This window comes from Diceros bicornis, chromosome 22, assembly GCF_020826845.1.
Source record: "Diceros bicornis minor isolate mBicDic1 chromosome 22, mDicBic1.mat.cur, whole genome shotgun sequence".
NCBI classification, from domain to species: domain Eukaryota; kingdom Metazoa; phylum Chordata; class Mammalia; order Perissodactyla; family Rhinocerotidae; genus Diceros; species Diceros bicornis.
Window position 1 is genome coordinate 46551403 of NC_080761.1, and position 17599 is coordinate 46569001.

A 17599-nucleotide genomic window follows, 5' to 3' on the forward strand; every position below is an offset into this window, starting at 1 on the left:
AGATGGAAGCATTTTATGAAATATTTGATGTGAAAGATTTATTATAGCTACAATTTAAACTTTGGCAATGACTACAAACAGCAACATGTATTAATAGTAGAAACTAATACAACAATATTAAGCTGAAAGTTTGACACACACTAAGTAGTTTCTCCACCTACAGTTCAAATGTGAAGAGCGTGGCACACTGGAGGCAATTACATTTTCAGAATGAAAGAAATTATATTTCCTGATACTTGCGCTCATTCACTTCAAGTCTTGCTTGATTGCAATATGTAACCAGAGATTTAATAACTAGTGCTACCCTGAGAGGATGTTTTAGGAATAAATTTAGATTAGAAACTGTATATTCACCTTCTCTACATAACTGGCAGATTTCTCTCTCTTGCTGAGGAGCAGACCCTTAGAGCTCACTCACCTTTCTGTACTCCATAGACACTTGCACATTTGCAGCGTAGCTCTTTCAGCCATGATCTAAAATAGCTCTTCTCCAAACCAACTTCTTTTTTTTTACAAGCCATTACTGACTTATCTGGGTAGCAGGGATTTGATAAATGCAGGTGTAGAAAACCCAGTAATGGGTGAACAAGACATGGAGGGCTCAGAACCTTATTTCAGAGGAGGGAAATGCAAAATAATATTTAATTTGAAAATAGATGGATGTTCCCAAAGTTCAGTATGAAGAGATGGAACAAAAGATGTGTTTTGAGTTCAATGCAAGCTTTTTGAAGGTGCTATTTGTATTAGTCAATTATGTAACTGGTATTTAATTTGGTTCTGGATCCCAAATTTTCCTCTTCTTCTTCCTCTTCCTTTTTTTTTTTTTGTATAGATCAAATTTAATTCCTTTCCAGGCTTGAATTGAGCTGAACCCACTCAGTGCCAATATCTTGCAAGCTTCCCTTCTCATGATACCCCTGAGGAACTGGTACTGTGTTATGTTCTTGCCTTATGAACATGAATCCATACTTTAATACTGGCACTACTACTTATTCTCTGCCACTTTGTTCTTGTACTGTAATTTGTTTTAAAATCTCTTTGCGTTATTAGACATTATTTGCAATTGTAAATGTAAAAAGAAACATTTCAAGTCTTACGTTGCTTGTCCTCTTTGAAATTGTGTATCACACGTTCTTCCTCAAAATTCTTTCGGATTCTGCACCAGCGTTTCAGATTGTTTCTACCCCATCCTAGATGACTGTTCCTTTTCAATCTCACTTATGAAGTCCTCTGGCTCCGCTTCTGCTTCATTCATTTAAAAAATAAATTGTTTATTTTTGGAATAGATAATGCTTGTATATACTACAAAATTTAAAGGTCAAAAGAATAATTGGATGAGATGTCTCCCTTGATTCCCTATCCTTACTCAATCTGTTTCGTCTGCATAGAACGACCAGTATTAACAGGTGTTTTTGCAATTCATTGCAGAGAGGCTCTATAGATTTTAAAGGATCTGTATTTTTTTTCCACTAATAGTAGCATATTCTATACATTTTCTGTTCCTTGACTTTTTCTCTTAAAATATATATTTTGGGTATTATTGTGTATCATTTTCACTAGAAGTGTCTCATCCTTTGTAATGACCTCATATATATAATATTATTATAATTATTATAATTAGTATAATTTATTTAATACATGTGCTATGGATACATATTTAGTTTGTTTCCATTTTTTTTTACTACAAAAGTGCTGCATTAAATATCTTTCTGCAAACTTCATCATGTACTTCTACATGTACATCCGCAGAAGAAATTCTTATAAGAAGAACTTCTGACCCAAAGAATATATATAATTTTAATTTCAATAGATAAAAAATTTCCGAATTGTCCCAACTAGAGACATGCAACTTCTGCCAACATATATAGTAACAGCAACTTCCACCAATAATAAATGAGAATTTGCTGTATTTAATCTCTATTTTTTAAGATAATATTAACCCTTTCTATATCTATACCCTTCTCCTTCCTCTCACTTCTACCATCACATTATATTTTATTTTTTGCCTTAGATTTCCACCTATATCTTCCCCTACACTTACATTCTACTCACCAATGAGATTAAAAAGTTGATAATATTTTGCCATATTTGTTTTCAGATCTATTTTTTGCTACAGATGTAAAACATTACAAATTGAGTTAAAAGTTGTATCTATCAATTCCATTCATGTGTTTTGGACTTTATTTACATATTTAAATATCCATGAATAATACTACTGTCCTTTGAGGAGAACCTCAAATGTCAATATATCTTTTAAGGGGGCTGTTCAGTTTTTTCGAAAAGGAATTGTGATGTCCAAAAAAATTTGCTGCTCATATCTCCTGCTGCAGGGAACATAACTGACTGATGGACACAGCTGCTGCCCTCTGGATCCACCTCTAAGTTGAGGCCACTCTTTCCAAGACTGTCCCAGCTAATGACTAAGCACCGTAGGTCCCCATTTGTGTACTAATGCAGCTTCTTCATGTACAATATGGAATTCCTTTAAGGGATCACTTTGGTTCAGGAACTCCCTATTGGCCTGGCCAAAACTTCCTTAGAACTATACTGGGGTCTGAGACTCTTCTACTCCAATCCTTTCCTTTACTCCTCTCCTTTGTCTACATGTGGTCTGAAGGCTTCCCTGCTTACTCCTCCTTCCTCCCTTCTACTGTCTGTAGTCCTTTCTTCATTAAATCTCTTGCACATCTAATCCTGTCTTGACCTCTATTTCTCTGAGGGCCTGAACACAGGAATATTCCAATTCCCAACCTGGATGGCGTACGCCTGACAGCCTGTACTCTAGGCAATGTGCTGGCAATTTCATAGACATTGATTTTATCCCCTTCTCCTCATTTCATCTCACAACCACCCTTCCCATCACTCTCAGTACTGCCTCATATCTCTAAATGTGGACTTCTATGGTCTAACTCTCCAGAGAGTAAAACCTCCAGTTTTCTGCAGGAGTTGGGGAAGAAGAGTGGCCTCACTCTGTGAGCCTGGGAGGGAACCAGGAGTCTAAGAGTGTCTAATTCAGAGATTCTACCAATTTCTCTACCCCACATACTGGCTTGTGTACTGAGATTCAGCTTGCTTCTCATTGCTCATCTCCATCCCCGTTCTACAAACTCCCCTTAACTCATAAACATACACAATCACGTACGTGTGTGCACACACGCATGCATACATACTCATAGTCAGTTAGATTTCAGCTTATTCATTCTACTAAATCTGTTGCTACCAATCCACTCACTTTCTCTGAAAATTTTATTTATCTCATTTTCCTTTCAGTCATCCATTCAATCTTATATTCAACAAACGTTTACTGATCATCCGCTATGAACTAAGATTGGAGCTCAGTGCTGAGGATACATAAGCAAAAACATAACCAATCTGTCTTCCCCATGGAGTTTATAATTTAAATGGAGAGATAGACAGTTATTGATAAATGTAAAATCACAATGGCTGATGTGTTCTACAAGTTGTGGATGCAGAGATCGATGGTGTTTTGAGACTGTCTAACATGAAATTTAACTTAGGAGGTCGGGGAAGCAGTGAATGAGTTGTTATTCGAAAGAGGATTAGGAGTTAAGAGTATATTCCAAATAGGAAAAGGCAGATGCCACAGTCCTATAGCAGAAGTCTACTGATTGCAGCTCTAGGGAGGAGGTGAGAAGGAAGGAGGTAATGAGAAGTGAGGAAGAGGGATAGGCTTGAAAGGGGGACACTTACCATACTATCAGATAACAAGAAGCATTTACATGATGCCTGGTGTTGAAGATGCTGGTGTTGAAGGTGTGCAGACCATCCTCACACCCTTCTGTGTGGAAAGGTTTTTCACAGACTACGACTGTCCCTTTCATTTCAGTGCTGTATGTCCCTAAACCACATCTAGAATTCTGGCTAATTTTGAATATGGACACTTTTTTGTAAAATCAACTAAGTATGTTCTATCCTAGATATTATAGAGTTGTTTAAAATTTATATATATGTTGTTTGGCATAATAAAGAAAAGTCTTGAGACTTAAAGAAATGCTTGCCATATTTAAGTAATTAAAAGATTATGTGTAGAAGAGTCTATTGGCTACAGAGCTCAGAAACAGAGCTACAGCATAGAAGCTCTACTACAGAAGCTCTAGAAGCTCAGAGTAGAAGCTTCAGGGAGTGTGATTTAATCCTAACATAAAAACAAACAATAGCAAAACAAATAAGAAACAAAAACACCTTGCCATTGACTTAAAGACTCTTAAAATGGAACTAACTGACTCAGAATAAATTTCCCATGACGGGAAATACCAGGGTAGACCATCATTTCATGGGGTATATTTTATACGTTTTTGTGTGTGGTCATGAAGGAGGAAATAATAATACAACGGTTGAAAGTTGAACCAGATAAACTCGAAGGTTACCCGCTTTTTTGATTCTATGAATTAATGTCTATTGCTGCCCTAGTTCAATTCTTGACCACTTAAAAATCACCATTTTTCTTTGCTAGTAGCCTAGGCAATTCTTTTGCCTGAGGCTTGAGATCTGAATGAGCTGGATGTTGCTCTTTTGCTTTTTTTTTAAAATGTAAAATATGTTTTTGATTTGTAAATGCACTCAGAGGCACAGCAATGGGCACTGAAATTATTATTTTTTAAATGAAATAAAAATAGAGCTGACAGCTAAAGAACTTTCACAGCAGTTATTATTATGTGTTATTATTAGCAGCAGCATGTGGTGACATTTTAGGCTCTAAATCCACAGAAATATATCCTAGATCATGGATATTCCAGATGCTAGGGAGAAGAAAACAGAAATGCTGCTGTCTGACTTCACATGTGAGAATTTTTTTAAAAAGCAAAATAAGAAGTCTGATAATGTTGTACTAGACAGTGGAGACTGATTTCTCTGTATCCCTAGGGGTTGAAGGGTTAATACTGGGACTTTCCTACAAATGTAGATATCTGCCACCAAGAACACTGCTCAGAATATGCTGAGGGATATATTTGAGTCTTTAAGCTGTGTGAAATCTGTCACATTATTAGTGACTTAGCAGAACATATCATATTTCATGGATTCAGTCAGCAGGGACCCTCTAAAACACAGCTGCGTTGAGTGAAAACCTGATGTGGTGTGGCCTCATCTCCAACCAGAAGAGGCTTCTCTGTACAGATAAACTTCTAGACCTTCCTGAAGAGGTTTTCTGTTTTTGGTACTCAAATTTCTCTTAGCAAAAATTGAACATTGACATTCTATCTGTAGAATTAAGGCAGCAAAGTATAGTCATTAGAAATATAGATTTGGAATGAAATAGAGCTGCATTTGAATCTACACAGCTCTGCTCCCCACTAGGCGTGTGCTCCTGGGAAGTTTCTTCATTTCTTCACACCTCGCTTTCCTCATCTGCAGTGTGTAATAATAATAGTCCCTACTTTGTAGAAGTGATGTCAGGATCTGATAACTATATAACACCAAATCAAGCACTTAGGTCTGTCTGACAATGTTACACAGCTGGCAAATCACAAAACCAAAACTCACATTCTACAGGACCCTAAATCATGGGGAAGAGCTGGTAGTCTGGGTCCGACACACCTACCGGAATTTGAACTCTGGCTCCACCAGTAACTAATTTTGTTACTAAGGCATGTTCTTAGCATAGCAGCTGACCCAGAGCACTTCAAAACATTATTTATTTATTTTTATTTAAACAATGTTAGTCTAGCATTGCTATTCAGGGTGGATTATGGAACCCTTTAAAGAAATCGAATAAAAGGAAATTAGTTATATCAGATGGGAATTTTGTTTGGCTATTACAGAAATTCCCCCAAACAGTGACTTAAACAATTAGGATCTTTACTTTTTATCACAAAGTGAAGACTTCAAGGTAGGGGATTGAGCCACCATATCAATTGAGGGATTGATATGGTGGTTCCATGATGCAATCAGGGGTTTAGGATCCTTCTACCATCTGTTGAACCACCCTTAGCACGTAGTTGCGCCCCCTTGTCGTCACAAGACAGCTGTCTCACCTTCCTGTTCAGATGTCAGGCAAGAAGTGGAAGGGAAAAGGCAAAAAGGCACTTGCTGTGTCTGACACCCATTTAAATCCTACAAAACAACTTGCTCTTACCTCTTATTGGTCAAAACCATGTCAGTTACCCCCTGTTTATCAGGAGTCTGGGAAAGAGAGTTTTAGTGAATACAGTGGCACTACTAATAAATCAGATTTTTTTTGTTGATATGGATGATAGAGAAGAGGCAAATGGACATTGGGAAGGTATCTAGTAATCTTAGACAAGGTATATAAAAATGGATTTGATGCTAAACTGCCCAGTTCCACACATTTTATCATATTTAATCTTCAAAACATAACTAAACAAAACAAAACCTTTAGTAATCATAAATTATAGCCCTGTTTTCAGATCTGGCCATAAAGTTTAATACTTCCAGTGCTGGGAATACAGTCCATGTTTGCCTGGCTCCAAGATCTCTGATCTTTGCAGTACGCCACGTTGTTTCCCTTGCAATGCTGTCTCTGATCTGGCAGCAGATCATTAAATTACTCGGCTTAATCCTCATCGTTTCTGTCTTCTTAGAAATGGTAGATAAATGGTTTACTGTGGTTCTGCTGCTGAACTTAAATATAGCTACGTATACATCATAGAAGGTGGTTATGTCGCGGGGCAGGGTTATCCAGTGAACAGAGCAATTAACTCAGATGTAGGAGACCTAAGGTCTTATGCTTTGCTCCATCTCTGCCGACAACGCCAGTTAACTTCTCTGGTCCTGAACTGTCCTTCTTTGTGAAACGGAAAAGGTGATCTGACCCTCATATCTGACCCTGTTCTTGTGAGGATAAAATTAGACAATTGATGTGAAAGTAGTTTTTGAAAGTATAAGTGCTTGCTATACAAATACAGGGAATTATTATTATCGATCCAGGAGCCCAAAGTGGCAATCTACTTGATACTCTATCAGAGGCTTAATTGAGCAGTTTCAGTGCAACCATCTATGCTGACAGCAATTGAAGACAGATTCTCCTCTTTGACGAAGCTCAGGATCTAGACGAAAGCATTCTCTCCTCTGGTGTTGCCTGTGAGGATGGGTTATCAGCATCCTCCAGAAAATAAATGTAAAAATCAATCTTAAAAATGAGGTATTAACTCTTCACAGACCTTACTGATTGAAGATTATTTGTGTAAAGAGTGTTTGGGGTACTGTTTTTCCTTTATATTTCACCTAAATAAAAGAAAACAGATCATTTGATTTATTATGTCAACGATTATTTATTTATTAAGTGGTTACTAATCTCAGACCCTGCAGTTGTGTCTGGGAACACAGCAGGAAACAAGAAAAATATGGTTCCTACCTTCATGGATTTTCTAATCTATCATGGAAGAATAATACTGAACAGTTAATTAAACATGTCATGTTTCATTAGGTAACTCAGTATGTCACACATCAGTACAAAATTATGTAAGGAGGTAGAAATAAGAGAAGCACAATGGAAACTTTCTATTTGGGGTGAACACACACACATCCACACACACACTTTTCACAATCACGAGGAAATGTGCCCTAAGAATTCGTAAATTTTTAAATCCATAATTCAACTTTAATGCATGTAATTTTACCCCCAGATTCAGAAAAGTATGCATAAAAAATTTTACTGACCAATTCAGAACTTTAATGATTTTAGAAAAACAATACTGAATAAATTCATAATACTATCACAATACAACAAAATAATCTCTACGCTACATTATATCATCACGTCTTTACTTATTACCATTAATCAGAACATAGTAATATTTGCAGATCTGAAGGTATAGTAAGCATGAAGGCATATATCAAACTTAGGTAAGATAAGGACAGAGGTGAACCTAAAGTCAGGCCGTCAGAGAGAAAGAGTAGCCTTCTGGCCTTCTGGAGGTCAGCTCCCTTTGAGTTGAACACTTGATTTGGCTGGTAACTCTTTTGTTCTACAAAATATTTCAGCTCTGAAGGCAAAGCTTCTGAACCAATGTCATCAAATGAAGATGCCTCTCCTATTTGACAAAAATAATCATCACTAAAAATTCTCAAATGAATCTTTTATTTTTTAAATTGTTTTTGTGAGGAAAATTAGCCCCGAGCTAACATCTGATGCCAAGCCTCCTCTTTTTTCTGAGGAATATTGGCCCTGGGCTAACATCCGTGCCTATCTTCCTCTACTTTATATGGAATGCTGCCACAGCATGGCTTGACAAGTGGTGTGTCGGTGTGCGCCCAGGATCCAAACCTGCGAACCCCGGGCCACCGCAGCAGAGTGCGCGCATTTAACTGCTGCGCCCCTGGGCTGGCCCCTCAAATGAATTTTTTATTTAGTTAATGGTTAGTTTAGTAGCCACACATCTTGTGTTTTCTAAATATCAACCCATATATGTATTATGAATGTATCTCTCTTTCTCTCTGCATAGACCCAATGCTATCATACTACTTATCATCCTATTTTGAGGTTTTAAAATGTAGAAGTTTGATTTCAAGAGATCATATTGTAATATATAAGAAAATATGGCTATAGTAATAAAGAGAAAGCCTGATAATGATTCCCAGACTACCCTCAGATATACTGAGGATGGCCTCTGCCCTATGATCCCCTCTGTGCCAGGAGGGTAAGTTTTTGACATAAGTTTGAGGTCTGGTTCTATAGATAGCACTGAGACTTTCATGCTGACCCGTGATATTGATTATGCTTATATGATGTTCTGAATGAAAACTCTTATATGAGTTATACATGTGACGTTCTGAAGGAAAACTTATATAATGTTCTGGATGAAAACTCAATTTTATGAAATAATTTTTGGTTCATTATTAATCAAGCTGAACATTTCATGAAATGGTATGAGAGAAGGTTCATAAAACTACAGCCCATGGGCCAAATCTGGCCCACTGCTTATTTTGAAACAAAGTTTGATGGGAACACAGCCATGTTCACGTGTTTATGGCTGCTTTCGTGCTGTAACAGCAATTTTAGTAGTTGTGGCAAAAAACATCTGTCCCACAAAGCTGAAAATGTTTCCTATATATCCCTTTATAGAAAATGTTTGCTTACTCATGACGTTAAGAGGTATACCTTGGGCTCGGTAAAACAGGTAAGTTGCTTACTGTCTTTGATCTCTAGTAGATAAAGTATGGGACCTTGGAGCCATACAGTCTCATGTTTGGATCCAGGCCCTGCTGTTTATCATTTTTAGGGTATTTATTAAGTTATTTAACATCTCTGAACTTCTGTTTCTTCCTATGGAAAATGAGCTAATGATACCTATCTCATAACGATGTTGTGAGGATTATATAAAACTGTGTAAGTACAGTGCTTGACGTGTAATAACATAATTTTTCACATTATTATGCAATGTAAAGGGAACGAATATCTTCAGGATATTGAGAACATGAGCATGAAAACAGAGTTTAGAGTTGAGGTCAGACTTAGGTGATTGTTTAGGTGGGTCACCATAATTTAGCATGGATGGAGAGGAAACAGAGCTGCTGGACCACTGATATCATGATCTAGCCTCAGCATCTCTGAAAAGGGCTGACCTTGGCCTACAGATCTATCTCACCCATTCTATGTGTCTATGCTATCTTTAGTTGGATTAGTAAGTGGAGAAGGATCTTCGCTCTTTTTCATTATCTAATTAGAAGCAGAGAAATTTATAATTTCTTGATAAAATAGAGACATATATATATTCTTCTTTTTAAAAGATTGCATCACAAATACTCAATGTCTGGAGTAGTGGGGATATGAGGAGTATTCACTCTCTTCTTAGGGTACGTAATCAATCTGATTATGTTTGCTCTATTTACAAGTGTAAAAACATACAAAACTGATTTAGCTGTAGTCTCAGTATTAATTTAAAAAATGGATAAATAAGAGCAAAGTCCAATTTACCTATGATATATAGATATTGCTTCCATCAACTCCCCCATTTATGTGTCCATATTCCGTGGTGGATTTGGTCACTTTTATATGCAATTCCTGTTTTTCTCAAATAAAAGAAAACTTCAGGTTTCCCTGAAATCTTCCTTCATTTAAATAATCTTGGATAAATTTCTTGTTGATGCACCAGGTCTTCTAGAATAAGCAGTAATGGTATCAGTTCCTTCTTCCATTGCCAGTTATAGTATATGAAAGTTACAGAGGGTATCTATACAATCCCACTGTTTGATTCTGATGCCAAAGAAATATGTTTTTATAAGGATTAATTATTAATTCCATGGCTTGCTTTTTAGACATCACCATTTGACATTGCAGTCAACTGCATAGCAATCCTTATGAATTGTGCCAAGGTTCTGTTCGCTGATCCTGTAACAGGGGAATATTCGTTTCACAATAATATAGCCGAAATATGTTAACAACCATCAGTTACCTCATAGTAAATGTATTCACTTATATGACTCTGATAAATGTACATGAAAGGAAATTAAGATGAATATGAATGCTGGTATTAATGTTTACTGATTTTTTTTGTTCATAAGGCAGTTTGTGTCTATTTTCACCATCTCTTATTTTTCTAGACTCAAGGACACCTACAACATTCTCATAACCTCACAATGATCCTCAAGAGCAGATGCCTAGTGCTAATCAACAGGATCACAGTTGCCTTTGCCATTTATAACTGGGGAGTATGATGCATATGCAGAGCCAATTGCTCTGAGCTTTGAATCTGCTTCAGTCTTTACATGATGCAAAGAAGCATCTGCTTCCCTTAGTCACCCAAACAAATTCCACAAATGAAAGGTGAAAATATGCAAAAGCTGTTGAATTTTCCTTTTCTAAGATTTACTAGTGTTGCATGTCAAGGAGGTTTAATAGCAATTGCTTGTGAGGGAAATTATAGAAGAAAACCAAAAACAATGGCAAAAAATTACTTATGTAAAGAGATTTGCTCATCCAAAAATAACTTGTTTTTCCTATTCCTAAGAAAGGTGAACAGTTTCTTGTTCCAGGTTTACGTGGAGCTGTTTATTTAACTATCTTCTTAAGAAAGATTTCTGCGTCCTTAATTGTATAGGCCATAATGTCTTTTAATTGTGATGATTAAAACAAATAATACCCCAGGCTGGTTTGTTTCACACATAGATATTCTAATGCTCTCTTTTTTTTTTTTTTAATTTTTAGTTTATTGCAGTAACATTTGTTTATAACATTGTACTTGCTGATAAGGGGTTAATCTCAAAAATATATAAAGAACTCATGCATCTCAACAGCAAAAAAACTAACAACCCAATTAAAACATAGGCAAGAGACCTGAACAGACTCTTCTCCAAAGAAGATACACAAATGGCCAACAGACACATGAAATGATGTTCAACATCATTAACTATCAGGGAAATGCAAATCAAAACTACAATGAGATATCACCTCTAACGCTCTCTTTCAAATAAATGTCCAATTCTCTTGTTTCATCTCTCTTTCTCTCTCCCTCTCCCTTTTCCTCTTTCTCAAAGAATCTAGATATTGTTTTTTATAGGCAATATGAGGACACATATTTAAAAGAGTTAAAGAGATGATGTTTTGGGAACCTCAGTCATAGCCTTTATATTTCATGAAAGGACTATTGTGAGAGAAATTAAACTTGTGCAATATAGCCTTTGATGAATAGAACTAGGTTAAAACTATAGAGAGAGAAATTTTGACTTGATATACAATTGATACTTGTATGTCAGAAATATCTAATGTTGGAATGAACTACCTTAGGTATTGAGTTTTCAGTGCTTGGAGATGGTAAATTATAAATGCACAACCACTTGGAAGGCATTTTGTTGAAACTTGAGAATAGATCTGAGAGTCTTCTGAGATCTCCTTCAGCTTTGAAATTTTATGCTATCCATAATTTATATTCAGATGCACACACACACTTATAAAGGGATTGTACATGTGCAATAAGGTGACTGTGGATGCTTATGATTTACCCAATTTTGTGAAATGTTCTAATGTTGGACTACTTAGTGATTACCTTATTAGAACCAAATGATGGACTTACTTTGCAGTAGTCTCCACTGAAAGAAATTATCATCACTATTCTGAATTGTCCTGGAAAGAAGTTAATTCAGACAGGAAGAAATAGGAAGTGACTGTAGGAACAAATATCTCCATCCTTCTTTATTGCCTGGTGAATTGAATCCTGAACAAGACTGGAATGGTTCTGGGTGTAGGCTTAAGCTACCCCTGGAAGACTTATATTGAAATATGGTCTACTATAAATATATATAAAAGGGATATCTATCTGAAGATGGGAATAGGAGTCAATAAATCTTCCCAGAGGAAATAATGTCTAAACTGGTATTTAAATGATCTAAAGATGTTGTATGTAAAGGGGATTCCAAGAAGAAGGATAATCATGCATAAATGGAGACTAAAATATAGTTTTTTTCCATGGAGAATAATGAGATATAAGACTGGAAAGATATACTGAAGTCAGATAGTAAGTGGTTAGAGTATATAGGTTATGTTAAAGAGGTTGGAGTTTACCTAAGAAAAATGAGAAGTCCTTTTAGGATTTCAAGCAGGAAAGTGAAATAATCAGATAGACATTTTAAAAGTTCCTTCAGACTATATTTTAGAGAATGGATTAGAACATGGTAAAACTGGAAGTAGGAAGACCACTTATAAGGTTGTGTTAGTAGTCTGTGAGCAATGAAAGATCTATTTGTCACCAATTTTCCAATCAGGTTCATTCCAAATTCCTGAACATCCAGCCTAACTTTAGCTACCAGCTATAAATCAATGTATATCTGTGCCTTTGGTCATCTCTCTTTTCAGGTAAAAATAAACAACCAGGTACTCTGCTTAAAGTTCTGTCCTTTGGGAAGATTCTCTTTCTCCATTGTCCTCCTGGGTCTCTAAGTCTGAGGCTGTTGTGCTGCAGTTGTACAGAGTTCCAGCATATCATGCAGTTTTATCTATATAACTTAGCCCAGAATTTTCTTTCCTCAGTGAACTAGACATAAGGAATTCCCCATGAGGCCATAGATGAATGTTGAGAGAGAAGAGGCAGTTTAACAGGGATAGGTGCTATGAAATCTTATTCATTGATTCACATAATTTACTTGTGCCTTCAGGACTAGCTTGAGTCTGATCTCTTCCACACCATTCCTACTTGATGCTCTAGTGCTCCTTTGCATGCCTAAATTCATGGCTTATGGTGGGGGAATGTTTAGACAGTACTCTTCCAGCCTCTACCCATTACCCAGTTCTAAAGCCATATCCATGTTTTTAGGTATTTGTTACAGCAGTATCTCCACTTCTCAGTATCATTTATTGTCTTAGTCATCTCAGGCTGTTATAACAATATACCATACACTAGGTAGCTTAAACAACAGACATTTATTTCCCACAATTCTGGAGGCTAGGAAGTCCAATTTCGAGTTGCTGGCAGATTTGGTTCCCAGTGAGAGTCCTTTTTCTAGCTGGCAGACTGCCGCCTTCTCCCTGGGTTCTCACAAGGCAGAGATTGGAAGGTTTGGTGTCTCTTCCTCTATTTCTAAGGGCACTAATCCCATCATGGAGGATACATCCTCTTGACATCATCTAAACCTAATTACCTCCCAAAGCCTCTACCTCCTAATACCCTTACATTGAGGCTTAGGGCAACAACATATGAGTTTGGGGGGAGAGGGGCACAACCATCAAGTCCATAACAATATGTTACATTTAAGGAGTTTGGATATTATCTAAGGGAGATCTGGACTTATTTTACCATTTCAAGCGGGCTAGTGAAATAATCAGATTTGCATTTTTAAAAGCTGATACACACTATATTTTATAGAATGAGTTAAAATGGGAAAACTGGGAAGAGGAAGACCTCTTAGCAGTTAGGATAATAATTCAAGTAAGAAATGCAGTTGATGTAGGCTAGGACAATGGCTGTGAAGAGAAAAATTGTATCAATTTCAGAGACGTTCAAGAGGTCAACCCAATAACACTTTGCTATAGTTTCTGGCATGCGAAATTGAGAGCTAGTAACATCTTTTATTGAGATTTGGGTTACATGGATGGGAGTCATGTTGTCCCCCTGAAGGGAAATCTATGTTCTTTTTGGTTCTCATTGTGATTGGGGTTCTTTCATTGTGATTTGGTTCACATTGTGATGGAGATGCTGAGTATATAATTGGATATTTCATTCTCAGAATCTAGAGAGAAAATAATTCATCACTCAATTTTCATAATGTCCATACTTGAAACACAGAAATCAACAATCAGATTTTAAAATTTATTGTATAGTGAGTTGCTTATTTAAGGCTTAAATTATATTAAAATGACACTAAGGAAGTGGCTATTTAATGTTTGTTAGCCTCAGTTTTCCTTCATTTGTCATTGTTTTATAAGCGAAGGAAAACTGAAGGTAACGCATATAATATAGCCTACCAAAATCTAACAGAATTTAGTGGAGACAGAACTTAAACTCACTTCTCTATGTTGCTCTGACCAGGTCCTAGCAAAAGTACCTTGTTGTTTTAGGACTTCAGGTTCATCATATATCAAAGGAAGGTAGGCCATCCCTTTCAACTCAAGAATCTATAAATTGATGGCTAGATAATCATTGTTTCTGCACAGCCTAAACTTCCATAAAACCAGGACAGCAGTATTTATAGGCTATTTAGTTTCAACTATAGGCCCAACCTACAGGACAAATTTGAAATTATTACTATTTTTTTTACTTAGACAGGTTTGAAGGAGAGAGATGACCAAAATTTCTGCATTGTCAGTGCAATATCAGACTATTTTAAGAAAGTGAAGAGCACTATACAATTAGGATAAGATCCCCTCATTTTACTCTCCATAGGAAACAAAAACTTTCTACACTCAAAAATGAGACTCTGAACTTTTTTTTAAAGGGATCTTAGATTTTCCTTGAAAGAGCAAACATTTATTTATACGTATTATATTTAGAAGCACAAATACCAAGTGCTTATTAAGGAATATTATTTGGTACTCTAATGATTATCTGCTCCTTTAGGAAATCAATTCTTACATAGTGGGAAGAAATAAATTGAGCTGAAAATCAAGATCATAAAAACAAAATAACCACCAACATATATGTTTTGGTTTTGGTGTCCACTCTCACTCCCAAAGGACACATTAGCAGTATCTGGTATTCCTAAGATTTAATCATTTGATGCCCGATTTAGGATGAATCTACTTGTATGATCTTGTTTTGAATGGCTTGTTGATTTTGACTGGCCTGTGCTTTGGCTCCGTAGTCAGTGGGAGTAGAATGTATACTTAACTTAATTAAACGAAGGCATGAACTATCACTCACGACACAGCTTGGTGGTGTGCTAATGAGAATCTGCCCAGTCAGTTTAGTGGAAGTGATTTTATAAAATATTTATCTTTGGAGACAGGACCTTAAGAAATTTATTGCCTCTCCATGAAGATATTTTCCCACCAGTCTAATAGAGTCAGTGTTAAACATAATGCTGGAAATGGATCTGAAATTACCTCACTCTCTTTGGAAAAGGACACAGATTATTTCATTTGTTTATTATTTCCAAGTGACCTCAACTTGAAAACTTAAGCTGAATCTAAACTAATGTTAGATTATTTATGGAATATCAGTGGATAGGTCTCGCAGTGTTCTGGACTATTTGTGTTGAATGGTATATGATAGCCAAAAGGACCTCTTCACAAATCAACCTAGGGTAATTCACTTGAGAGGACTAGAACATTATGGAAAATTTATTAGATAGTTGATGATTTTCGGTAGCAGGTAGGGATGGAATGAAATGAACAATAATGTTATTTTAATTTTATCTCAACAGAAGTGAGGTTACCTTATGCAAAAGACTCACAAAACCATCAACTCAATCTTTATAGTGTTTTAAGTGTTTAAAATAGTATTTTAGTCTCAGAAATGAGCAAAAATGCAAACAATAATAATAAACATTAAAAAATCTTCTACTAAAAAAGACAACATTTCAAATTGCTGCTCTACTTCTAGGCCTGGGAATATATATCATTAAAATACAACTTAAAATATGAAAGAAGAACTAAAAGAATGAGATGAATCCTATGTGGAATGAAATATAAAACATTTAATTGAATGTCTAACTCTTCTAAAAACATCCACAGAGGAATAAACTGAAACAAATCCAGAAATACCAGGAGAACAATAAGAGAATGCAAAACAACTAAACAGAGATTTGGCAGGATAGAAAATGAAGAACTCATAACTGCACGCAGTGGGCTTCATCACTTGATGGCCCTCAGATTGCTTTCGACGCTCCTGTGGAATAGCAAATATAAAGCCAGGCAGATGTGGCACTTTCAATGGATACTGATAGAAAAACCCTACAGTGGGAAATTTTTTCAGGGTGCTAAAAGGAAAAGGTACGATAATTTGATCAAACAAAGAAGCAGTACAGAAATATTTAGCAATAGATATTTTAATGGGAATGACTCCTAAATGAACACATGTCCATTGCCTTTACTGGTCCAACATATCCCGGAAAAGTCAGAAGAGTTTGTTAGTGGCCCTCATACTTTCTAAAAGTGCATGTAAAATAGTAGGAAAATGAAATATTATCTCAAAATCAGTACACACCTCTTTCTAATAAAAATGCACTATTATAAAGACTAAAAAATAATTAAAATGGCCAAGTTTCAACATCATAGCTCTCTTTCCATGAAAATCTTTTCAAATGAGGGAATGAAACTTGTGAGCAAAACACAGCTTCTTGCTTAAATCCTGAACTGTCTCATCAAATATTTCTTCGACAGAAATTTCCTATGTGCAAAACAAAATTTGGGTTGCAATGTTTTCGGTTTCATCTCACCGAGATGATAAAGAAATTGGCTACAGTAGAAATTGAACTATAGAAAAGTTATGTAGTTTTATCTGATCTATGCCTACATCTGTTAAAGTGGCATCCATGTCCTAGACTTTCTGTATTAGCTCTGGCACATTGGCCAGAAGTGAAGCACTTTATGCTACTAAAATATTTACAACTATTCCTTTAGTCTGAAGTCACTAAAAACATTCATGCTCTTTGTTCTGACTGGGCATATATATAATTTCATACTGAAGAAGTACCATAGGATTACAGTTTGAGGAAAATTCAAGATTAAAATGTAAAATAATAGAACTCTGAGTCCAATTACCAGACCAGTAGCAGACCTGAATAGAGGTCAAGAAGACTAAATCCTCTAAGTTTGAGTCAGGAAGAGGGAAATCTCATACTGACATTTTGAGGTCAATAACAAATGCGATCAGAGAAAAGAGATTTTGAGGTCAAATTCACTGATTAGCAATTAGTCAATCATTACCTTAGAGGAGAATTTCTGCGGAGGTTTAATAAATTTTTTCTTCTTCTGCTGCCTCACAGTTTCAGTTAATACGTAGTTCAACCTCTCCATACCTATTTTAACTACTTAAACGTGGAACTATGAGAGTTTGGAGGAGTGTTAAAGGTGGAAGATACATAATGATAGACCTTTGGATACATTCCCTAAAATGATGGGGAAGAAGTCTTGGTATTATTCCTCGGGATTAACAAGATAAATGACTTCATTGGAAAGTTATGGCTTTTGGTGTTAGAAAATTCTAAGTTTTGAATTTTTACTCGTGACTTTGCTCCACGCACAATAGAA

At 36.0% G+C, this 17599-nt stretch overlaps 1 long non-coding RNA gene across 1 annotated transcript; it reads left to right on the top strand.

The window, feature by feature from the left end:
- The first annotated feature begins 9052 nt into the window (after positions 1-9052).
- LOC131419827 (uncharacterized) lies at positions 9053-10872 on the top strand. The gene is made up of 3 exons (XR_009223347.1): positions 9053-9098; positions 9709-9774; positions 10522-10872. It is a non-coding gene; the product is annotated as an uncharacterized LOC131419827 (long non-coding RNA).
- The last annotated feature ends 6727 nt before the right edge of the window (positions 10873-17599 follow it).